Raw genomic sequence first — 11,031 nt, 5'->3', positions numbered from 1 at the left:
CACATTTTCTTGACCATTCATCTACTGAGGGGCTTCTGGGTTGGTTCCGTATCTTAGATATGGTAAATAATGTTGCAATAAACACAGTTTTGCTCCTAGATTTAGTGTGGTCTTGTTTGTGATCATTTGGGTAAATGCCCAAATATGGGATTGCTGGGTCATAGGGGAGCTCTGTGTGGAGTCTTTTGAAGAAACTCCATACTACTTTCCAAAGTGGTTGAACAAATTTACACTCCCACAAACAATGCAGTAAAGATCCCTTCAGCCCACATCCCCTCCAGCATCTGTTGTTATTACAGTTCTTGATTTTAGCCATTCTAACTGGAGTGAGGTGGTATCTCCATGTTGTTTTGATTTGCACTTCCTTTATGGCTTGGGAAAGTGAGCATTTCTTCATGTGTCTATAGGGCATACTTCTTGCTTCTTCAGAGAAGTGTCTCTTTAATCCTTTAGCCCACGTATTAATTGGGAAGTTGTTCCTTTGCGGATTTGTTGTTGTGGGATTTAATTTTTTGAGGTCCAGGTATATTTTAGATATGAGACGGTTGACCATTGTATGGCTAGTGAAGATCTTCTCCCAATCCGTGGGTTTTCTATTGATCTTGCTAGCTATTTCCTTTGCCATGCAGATGCTTCAGGAGTCACATCTTGCCCGTAAAAACAAACACATTTTCAATGTTAAAGGCTGCAGCAAAATCTATCAAGCAAATGGCCCCCATACACAGGCGGGTGTTGCAATCCTAATATCAGATAAAATAGACTTCAAACTAAAATTCGTGAGAAAATACAAAGAAGGTTGCTACATACTAATTAAGGAATCTTTCCTTCAGGAGGATATTAGAATTCTAAATATCTATTCGCCAAACAATGGAGCACCCAAATTTATCCAAGAAACACTACTTTCCCTCAAATCCCATATAGATCCAAAGACATTAATTGTTGGGGATTTTAACACACCACTCTCCCCACTAGATAGATCAACTCGGCAAAAACTCAACAGAGAAACTGCATATCTAAACAACTGCATAGATCAACTAGAATTAACAGATATCTACCAAATATTTCACCCAGCAGCATCAGAATACACGTTCTTCTGAGCAGCACATGGAACATTTTCTAAATCAGACCACATTTTAGGCCACAAAGCAAACATGTCGAAATTCAGAAACATTGAAGTTATACCTTGCATTCTCTCTGACCACAAGGGAATAAAATTAGAACTCAACACCAAAAGCCTCCAAAGAAAGTCCAGTAACACATGGAGGCTGAACAACACACTGCTGAATCACCAGTGGGTCATGGAAGAGATTAGAAAGGAAATTCAAATATTCATCCTATTCAACAAAAATTAGCACACAAATTACCAGCTCCTCTCGGACAGAGCAAAGGCAGTACTCAGAGGCAAGTTTATAGCTCTGAGCTCCTACATCAACAAATTGGAGAGATCTGAAACCAACAATTTAATGAGACATCTGAACCTCCTTGAAAAAGAGCAGCAAGATAAACCCCAATGCAGTAGACAGAAAGAAATAATTAAAATTAAATCAGAATTAAATGAAATAGAATCCAAAAAACTATAGAAAGAATCAACAAAACAAAGAGTTGGTTCTTCGAAAAAATTAACAAAATTGACAGACCCTTAGCAAATCTTATCAGAAAAAGAAGAGAACCCATCCAAATTAATAAACTCAGAGATGAGAATGGAAACATCACCACGGAAACAATCAAAATTCAGAACATTATAAGGGAATACTTCTCAAAACTTTATGCTCATAAGTTTGAGAACTTGACCGAAATGGATCTTTTCCTAGTAAATATTGACAAGCCAAAACTAAACCAAGTTGAGTTAAACCAGCTTAACAGGCCCATATCAAGCATTGAAATAGTAACAGGAATAAGAGACCTCTAAGCTAAGAAAAGTCCATGACCAGATGGGTTTACAGCGGAATTCTACAAGGCCTTCAAAGCAGAGCTCACACCAATACTCCTCCAACTCTTCAATGAAATTGAAAGAGAATGTTCACTACCAAACACATTCTATGAATCCATCATAACCCTCATCCCAAAACCAAGCAGGGACTCATCAAAGAAGGAGAACTATAGACCCATCTCGTTGATGAACATTAATGCAGAGTGTCTCCTTTGACTCTGAGGATTTTTATCCATTGGGAGTTGATTCTGGTGAAGGGTGATATCGAAGGATATAGGTTTTATTTTCTACAAGTTGTTAACCAATTTTGCCAGCACCATTTACTGAAGAGGCTGTCTTTCTTCCATCCTAATTTTTACCTCCATTATGGAAGATTAGATGGCTATAGAGCTGTGGGTCCATTTCTGGGTTTTCAATTATCTTCCATTTGTTCTGAAGTCTGTTCTTGTGCCACTACTAAGCTCTTTTGTTTAATATGGCTTTGTAGTAGAGTTTGCAATTTGGTATTGATATTCCTCCAACACAGTTCTTTTTGTTAAGCATCAGTTTTGCTATTCGGGGTCTTTAATTGTTCCATATGAATTTTTGGATTGACTCTTCTATTTCCTTGAATAATAAGGCTGGAATATTCATAGGTATCATATTGAATTTGTAGATAGCTTTGGAAAGTATTGCCATTTTCACAATGTTGATCCTTCTAATCCAGGATCATGGGAGGTTTTTCCACTTCCTAAGTTCTGTTTTGATTTCCTTTTTCAGGTTTTTAAATTTTTTATCATAGTGATCCTTCACTTCTGTGGTTAAGTTAATTCCTAGGTGAAGTGCCCAGATCTCAGATGCCCCCTCACAGACTACCAGAGACCACGATCAATGCAAACAGCAAAGAGTCGTTTATTGCAAGCTAGAGCTTGGTTCTCTGCACACTCGGTAACCAGTGACGCTAAGAGTTCCTGAGTACAAAATTAAAACTTAGCACAGCTTTTATAGTATCAAACAATCAAGTTTAGGGAGTTTCACACAAGCGAGTTCACAAGTTCAGGGGGTTTCCAAACAAGCAAGTTCACATTTTCAGGGGTTTTAAGTCCACCCTGATGGCACTACCATTTTTCTGATGGAACAATTAGGCAACTGGTCTGTTCCTTAAGGGTGGGCAGGGTTGGTGGCAGCCTGCGGTTTTTTGAGAACTGTTCCTCTTTTGAGGGTATTCTCAGGGCAGCACAGCTACAGGTTGTTGACTTAATCTTAAAATGCAGTTTCTGTAGATCTTCAGTCCATCCTCTTCTAGAGCATCGGGAACCAATCATGGTCCCCTAATTGGCACAGTCTTTTATATTTACAGTTTGGTATTGGGATCTCAGAACTAAGAGATGGACTGCACTGATCTCTTTTTTTACAAGGTCCAATTGTGAGTAAAAAAATAACAGTACCAAAGGTCCTTATATTTTTTAAACATTTTAAGACGTGCTTTTTTATTTATTTTTTATCCAAAGGATACCAATTTTTTTCCCAATTTTTCCCCCAAGGTTTCCTTTACTACCCTGCTCTTCTTTACAATTCCTCGAGCTTCTTTGTGGCTAGAGTGTAAAACTGCCCATTTTTTCCTCTTGCTTGTGGAACCAAGTTATCTCAGAACAGCCTCAAAACACCACTGCGATGGAGAATTTTGCTAGATTTTAAAGCTAAGAGCAGAGCTGTGTCTTATCCTTTTACTACCTGCATTGATAACACACTCAGATTATTACCATACCAGAGCCAAACTAGGCTGTGAGTATAGAGTAGATTTCCAGTGACTATGCACTGAAGTGCCTATGGCAAGCAAGCCAGTGATATCCTTTCTCCCAATATCTACTGTGGGAATAGAGAGGGTTTTTGGATATCACCCAAAATAATGTCCCACAAGATCTTAGTTTTAGCAGCTTTTAACCGGGTTGAGTCTCAAGTGATTGAACCCGGAAGGAGTTCAGACTACTTTTCCATGGTGGAGGTGGTCTGAGTGATGATATAGATTTCTTCCAGGTGACTGTCAGCTGGTCTTCAAACTTTACCCATTAGGGTGTGCAGCTGCAGCAGCAGGTCTCTCAGTGGCTCCAAGGTACTGTCACAGCTCATGCTGGACTGCAAATTCCTACACAGACTGGTTAAGGATACATTGCATAGACTTGGGAGGCTTTGGCCCTGTTGGATATTAAGACTGTTTAGCCAATAGCCCAGGATAATTTACCAAAATGACATTTTTTTTACTAACCATATATTTTTGTAAACAAACACAAAAGGCTTAATCTTGTAACCATCTCCAACAGATGCAGCCTGAACACTTGCACACCTGTTAACACTATTCTTTATGCTTATTTTTTTAAAATAATTATTTTATCTATTTTGCCTCGTTTTTCCAAAACTTACTCTGGACTCTTGATCTTAAAAAGGGATTGATGGGGCCCAGCGCGACAGCAGCTGGAGGGCCTAGGAGGTGGGGAGGTGGGTCCTGTCCTCACCATGAGGCTGCAGCAGGCGCCGGTGTCCAGGAAGGTATTCATTCAGTGCGACTACAGCAGTGGCACACGCTGTCAGTTCCGGACCAAGTTTCCTGCAGAGTTGGAGAACAGGATTGATAGGCAGCAAGTTGAAGAAACAGTTCAAACTCTAAATAATCTTTATGCAGAAGCAGAGAAGCTTGGGGGCCAGTCATATCTTGAAGGCTTTTTGGCTTGTTTGACAGCATATACCATCTTCTTGTGTATGGAAACCCATTATGAGAATGTTCTCATAATGAAGAAAGTCTCCAAATATATTCAAGAACAGAATGAGAAGATATATGCTCCCCAAGGCCTCCTCCTGACTGACCCCATTGAGAGAGGACTTCGAGTTATTGAAATTACCATTTATGAAGACAGAGTTTTGAGCACTGGAAGATAAGCCATAGAATTAAAGATCCCACCTCCAGCTGGAACCCTCATCTGTCCATGGGCCGATCACAGAGTGTCCCTACCTCCTCTCCAGAGCATCATTCCTTTGTATCTGCTTCCAGAGCCATGGTGCCATTTACTAACTTTCTAAAATTCCACACCTGATTTGATTTCTAGTCACTCAGCATCCACTTTGTGTCTCCAAATTGTATAGGACTTGTCATCTTTGATTAGCTTCTGAGAAAATACAATGAAGCATTTCACTTTTTTAAATTCAGTCATTTAATAACGTATGCAGTTAGAGGGCCTAATACAAAGTTTGTTTCTTACCTGCCACCAGGTAAAAAATTGCCATTGGTTCTCTTCATTCCTTGAGCCAGTTTCCCTGGTAGCTTTATACTGCAAGAAGTCAAATATTAGCCAAAATTCAGATTAATAAAAAGCTTTTCTCTAGGTGAGGGGTGTATTATGTCTGTGGTTTTGCCAATGCATCTCCCAGATTTCAGAGAACTATCATTTCTGCCATGTTTCATATCTTAAGATTTATTTCTGCTGTTCAGTTTCTCAAGCCGAAGCTCAATGAAAAAAGTATAATGTTGTTTGTTTTATTACAGCAATTATCGCTCATAAAATCAATATTTAATGCAATGGTCATTCTTTTCTTGGGAGACTTAGGTTTATTTGCATTACCTTTGGATGTGGGAAGATGTGGTTTGTGTTGCTTGTTCATTTACACAAATAAGCACAATGAAGTGGATGCTAATTTGTTAACCACATAAAGGTTGAACTAAACAGCAATTCACTCAGATGGGGACTCGGGAATTCTCCCACAGACCCCGTGGCAGCCCTATAGCGTGTCCTACAAGACTCTTTGCCAACCAGAATACAGATCCCGCGGGAAACCAGAATTACAGATACAGAATCTGCAGGCGACCAAAAACAGAGAACGGTAATGACTCAACTTACTTGTCGGGTTTTTCACGACTCCATGCTTTGGGGTCTGGGTGAGTTTATGGGGGGCATCACGGATGAGCCCCCAGAAGAAGTGCCCATATTTTGGATGCCCCCTAACAGACCACCATAGACCATGATCAATGCAAAATTTTGTTGAGATCTTTTGCTTCAATGTTCATCAAAGAAATGGGTCTATACTTCTCTTTAATTGATGAGTCCCTGCCCAGTTTTGGGATGAGGGTTATGATGGCTTCATAGAATGAGTTTGGTAGTGAAATTTCTCTTTCAATTTCATTGAAGATTTGAAGGAGTATGGGTGTGAGCTCTGCTTTGAAGGCCTTATAGAATTCCACTGTAAATCCATCTGATTCTGGGCTTTTCTTGGATGGGAGGTCTCTTATTGCTGTTTCTATTTCAATGCTTTATATTGACCTTTTAAGATGGTTCAACTGATCTTGGTTTAGTTTCAGCATGTCAATATTTGCTAGGAAATGGTGCATTTCTGCCAAGTTCTCAACCTTATAAGCATAAAGTTTTGAGAAGTATTCCCTTATAGTGTTCTGAATCTTGGTACTTTCTGTGGTGAAGTTTCCATTCTCATCTTTGAATTTATTTATTTAGCTGTGCTCTATTCTTTTTCTAAGTTTTGCTAAAGGTCTGTCTATTTTGTTAATTTAATTGAAGAATCAACTCTTTGTTGTGTTGATTCTTTGTATTGTTTTTTAGATTCTAATTCGTTTAATTCTGATTTAATTTAATGATTTCTTTCCGACTACTGGATTGGGGTTTATCTTGCTGCTCTTTTTCAAGGAGGTTCAGATCTGTCTAAATTTTTGATTTCAGCCCTCTCCAATTTGTTGATGTAGGAACTCAGAGCTATAAAATTGCCTCTGAGTACTGCCTTTGCTTTGTCCCAGAGGAGCTGGTAATTTTTGTGTTCATTTTTGTTGAATATCATGAACATTTGAATTTCTTTCTAATCTATTCCGTGACCAATTGGTGATTCAATAGTGTGTTGTTCACCATCCAAATGTTACAGGACTTTCTTTGGTGGCTTTTGGTGTTGAGTTCTAAATTTATTCCCTTGTGTTCTTAGTAATGCAAGGTATAACTTCAATATTTCTCAAATTGGACAGGTTTGCTTTGGACCTAAAATGTGGTCTATTTGGAAAATGTTCTGTGTGGTGCTGAGAAAAACCTGTATTCTGATACTTCTGGGAGAAATATTAGGTAGATGTCTGTTAAATCTAGTTGTTTAGATTTGTGGTTTCTTTGTTGAGTTTTTGTCAGTTTGATCTATGAAGTGAGGATAGGGGTGGGATAAAGTTCCCAACAATTAATGTCTTTGGATCTATGTGAAAATTGAGGGAATGTAGTGTTTCTTGGTTAAATTTGGGTGCTCCGTGGTTTGGTGAATAGAGATGTAGAATTGTAATATTCTCCTGAAGGAGCTATCCCTTAATTAGTATGTAGCGACATTTTTTATCTATTCTCACTAATTTTAATTTGAAGTCTATTTCATGTGATATTAGGATTGCAATTCCCACCAGTTTATGGGAGCCATTTGCCTGGTAGATTTTGTTCCAGCGTTTCGCTTTCAAAATGTGTTTTTTTATGGACAGTTCTAACTTCTGAATGCAGCAGATAGAAGGATCTTCCTTTTTAACCCAACTAGACAGTCTATGTCACTTAATTGGAGAGTTAAGTCCAGAGTTAGGAATGAGAGGTGTTTGAGAGTTCCTGCAAAGTTATCCACATTCTTGGGAGCTTCAGTGACTGGATTCTTCCTATGGTTGTTGGATTCTCAGTTTGGGTGCAGTTTCTTGGACTTTATTGTGGTCTTGTTGATTTTCTATGTGTAAGCATCTTTAAGTATCTTTTATAGAGTTGGCTTGGTGGAGATATATTGTTTCAGTTTTTCTTTGCTATGGAAGGTTTTTATTTCACCTTCGGTTATGAAGGAGAGTTTAGTTGGTTACACTGTTCTTGATTGATAGTTGTCTTTAGAGTATGGCCTCAATCATTGCAGGCTCTTCTTGCTTTAATTGTCTTGCTGCAATATATGAGGTGATTCTAATTGGTTTTCCTTTATAAGTGGTTGACTTTTACTCCTTGACAGCGTTGAGGAACTTTTCCTTTGTCTGAACTGATTCCGTGCAGATTATAATGTCATGGTGGGATATCCTATCCTTGTCTGGTCTATTTGGGGTTCTAAAAGCTTCTTGTATCTGAATAGGCCTATCTTTTTGCATGTTTGGGAAATTCTCTTCTAGGATCCTATTAACCAATTTTCCTAGACCATTAAGTTCTGTCTCTATGTGATCCTCCACACCCATTATTCTCAGATTAGGCCTTCAGATGGTGTCTTCCAAATGGTGAATAGATGTATCATATTATTTGGATTTGTCTTGGATAGTTGTATGTTCTTTATAATATCCTGGCTGTCCTCACTCCCTCAGATTCAATGTTCTGCATGGTCTAACCTACTGTCAAGATTTTCTACTTCGTTTTTTTTTCTTTCTTTTCCTTCTAATTGGTTGGCGTTAATGGCTTCAAATTCTTCGTTGGAGCTTTGTTTTCAATCTTGTATGAATTTCTTTACTTCCTTCATTTTGTGCTCAGTGTTTATTCTAAAATCACTTAGTTGATTGGTTATTGTTTCCTTGAACTCCCATTCCTTCTGTTGGGCTCCATTCTGCATTCCCTTTGTGATTTACCTGAATTCTTTCAGCTGTCTGTTTATAGATTCCATGAAAATATTTGTGTATTCTCATCCCCTCTCACAATTCCTGTATAACTCTTTGATTAGCTTCCTCACGTTCACACAATTCCTGTATTTTTTTGACTGTTCTCAGCTTGCTCACACAATTCCTTTATTTCTCATTGACTGTTCTCAACCTGCTCACGCAATTCTTGTATCACTCTTTGAGTAGTTCCTCATGCTCATGAGATTCCTGTATTGATCTTTGGTTTGTCTCCTCTCTCTTCCTATCATGCTCATCCTGAGACTTTTACAAGTTTTCAATCATTTCGTTCACCATGTTTAGCAGTAGTATTTGTAGAGCTTTTTGGGAACTCTCCTCTGGATTATTCTTTAACTCTTCTGTCAATTGATTATCACGAATGGGAGTTGAGATACCCTGATTTGCCATTTTTCTTGTGTTTTTCTGTCTTGTTCTGTCCGTTTGGTATGAAAGTAACATTGTGTGCTAGAATAGTATTTTAAGGCAAACATCAACCTCAGTCCTGTATTTGCACAGTCAAAATAGCTGCAGATAAATTGTAGTTCAACAGATACAATCAATTCAAAAAAGTATGGATTAATAGGCTTTGAACAGCAGAGAAGAATTTGGCAATCCAGAAATTATTAGGTTTAGGGAAATATGTGGGAGAAATAGGCTGAGATGTATGTGGAAAGGTAAAAGGAGAGTGAATTTAATAAACTCCTAATTTCAGGGAGGGAAAAGGATTGGACAGAATGTTAGGAGAGAGAATAAAAAAAAAAACAAGAAAAAATGGAAAAAGAACAATTGAAATTTAAAAAGTGAAACTCAAAATCATGTAAATGTAAAGAAATATTGAGAGAAGAAAAGGGTAAGATGAGAGGAGGGGAGGAACAGAAAGGAAATATGAAAAAATAAAAAATAAAAATCCTTAAAATTAGTTACTTGAAAATTATATAGGTATAAAGAGATAATCTGCTATTAAAGAATTTAAGCCTAAGAGTTTGTGAATAGAGTAATACATTTCTGGATTATGTGTGTACCCAATTGGGGATAACATATAATAATCAATGAAGGTGATATATCTGCGGCTGCGCAAAACAGCAATTAAGGCATGCAAAACAGAAAGAGAAAAAATGAAAAGAATGAAAAAGAAGGGGAAATAAGCTACATAAAATATAATTTCACTCTTTCTTGTCTACTCTCTAGCCACCATGATGGACAGAAGAGATGGTTTTAGAAGGAAAAGGTTCTACTCTTCCCATTTTTCAAGGAAACATTCTCCCGATAAAAGGGACCTCCACCTGGAGGTCGAAAGGACTCTCCATACAACAGATCTGGCTCCAGTTTCAGCAGCAGGGGCTACTCTCCAGGATGGAGCAGAGCATATTCATTCCACAAGTCTCAGCATAGTTGTGGTGCCTGAACTCTGGGCCTGGGAGCTGTCCTTCAGCTCTTCAGCTAAAGGCTAGCGTTCAACCACTTGAGCCACAGCACCACTTCCAGATTTTTTACTTTTTGTTTGTATGGTGCTAAGGAATCGAACACAGGGCCTCATGCATGCAAGGCAAGCGCTCTGCCACTGAGCTACCTCCCCAGCCCTCTACTCAGTCTCTGAAAACATCACGAGAAACTTCACCTTCAAGCTATTCAGCAGTTCCTTCATCAAAGGTTTATCAGCAACACTGGGAAACTTTCGGGATGGTTGTGAAAATGTTGATTGAAAAAGATCCTTCATTATAACAGTCAATACAGTTGGCACTGAGACAGAATTTACATGGAATAGGTGAGCGTTTTGTTGAAGAATTGAAGCATTAAATTGCAGAGTATGATAATTCTGCTCAAGATTTTGGAGAGCATTTTTAGAAGAATTAGTGTTTAGGTATAATAAACATTAAAAGAAATGTTTCTAGATATAACCACCCTCCCTCCTCCACCTGTGGAACTGTGTAAATGTTTAATGTACGGGACTTTTGAGATGAAGAGCAATATTTTATTTGGCCATATTTCCAATTCAGTCAAAGGTCTAAAATAGTCTTTGAAAGATACTTTAGCTATAATTTTTTCTAAACATAAAGTCACTTAATCCATATTCCCCCAGCAACTCCCCGTCTCTCCCCCTCAAATGATGGTTAATTTGCTAAGCCTTGGTAAAGCAATCCTGGAGACTAGCTCTTTGAACTTGCTCTATTCTACTGTCTCCTATAACATATGCTGATTTGTTTGGTCATTTGAGTGTAACTTATAGGCAGAGATCTTTCCACTTAAAATGATAGTTTTTGCATTCTTGGAGCAGAGATTGCCATGTGAAAACTGCTACCATTTTGAGTTGTGAATTTTTGTTTGTGCTGACTCTTTTGTTAGTCCTTTAGCAAGTTGAGGATATCATCCTAATAAACAGAACCCTGGTATCTTAGTGCATATTTGCTTTCAGAACAGTTTTCATTCAGCAACAAAACAACTTTCAAATTTCTAAATCATAACTTCAAATTTTTTCTCAAAATAAATAACAGTGTTTTCT

The 11,031-nt window shown here is 38.1% G+C and overlaps 1 pseudogene; it reads left to right on the top strand.

Moving 5' to 3' along the window:
* Positions 1–4,423: 4,423 nt before the first annotated feature.
* Positions 4,424–4,967, top strand: LOC138834475 (golgin subfamily A member 7 pseudogene; annotated as a pseudogene).
* Positions 4,968–11,031: the final 6,064 nt, after the last annotated feature.

The sequence above is a fragment of the Dipodomys merriami genome, unplaced genomic scaffold, assembly GCF_024711535.1.
Source record: "Dipodomys merriami isolate MVZ:Mamm:240054 unplaced genomic scaffold, mDipMer1.0.p SCAF_216, whole genome shotgun sequence".
NCBI lineage: Eukaryota > Metazoa > Chordata > Mammalia > Rodentia > Heteromyidae > Dipodomys > Dipodomys merriami.
The sequence above is the reverse complement of the archived record's forward strand: the minus strand, read 5'-3'. Positions and strand labels throughout refer to the sequence as shown.